Source organism: Poecilia reticulata, linkage group LG19 (assembly GCF_000633615.1).
Source record: "Poecilia reticulata strain Guanapo linkage group LG19, Guppy_female_1.0+MT, whole genome shotgun sequence".
NCBI lineage: Eukaryota > Metazoa > Chordata > Actinopteri > Cyprinodontiformes > Poeciliidae > Poecilia > Poecilia reticulata.
Window position 1 is genome coordinate 14,993,157 of NC_024349.1, and position 611 is coordinate 14,993,767.

Here is a 611-nt window from a genome sequence, read left to right on the forward strand (position 1 = left end):
TTTTTTAAAGGATAGCAAGGGTTTGGAAAGAGTGCAATAGCATAAATATCTTAGGAGTTACAAGTAGATTCTAAGTTTTATCGTTTTAGTGTCAACACAATGGCCATAATAAAAGTTTTAGTCTTGTTTTATTTACTCTGTTTTTACTTTGCTGACTTACTGCTACGTGTCCGTTAATGGCAAATAGAAAAATCACCTTCAGGATATTTCCTTCCAGTACCTTAATAGTTTGCTTAAAATTATTTAATTTATAAATATGTACATAATTCATGTCCCCCCCTTGAGAAATAGTGTTGGTTTGCTTCTGTCAGAGCAAAAATGTATGCCACGGTTCACCAAGAACTGCGTCAAATTCATTTGTTTTATCTGCAATAAATGTTATGTAACTCAAAATTATTGTAATAAATTATGTTTTCAAGATTTGAATAAAAAGCACCTGAACCAAATAAGGTGCATAGTATGACTGACAACTGATGACTAGTGACATACAAACTGATGTAAATGTATCAAATGCAGTGGTGGAGAAAGTACTCAAAAAATGTACTTAAGTAAAAGTACAAATACACAGACAAAAATGTACTCAAGTAAAAGTAAAACTACATTAGCATTTG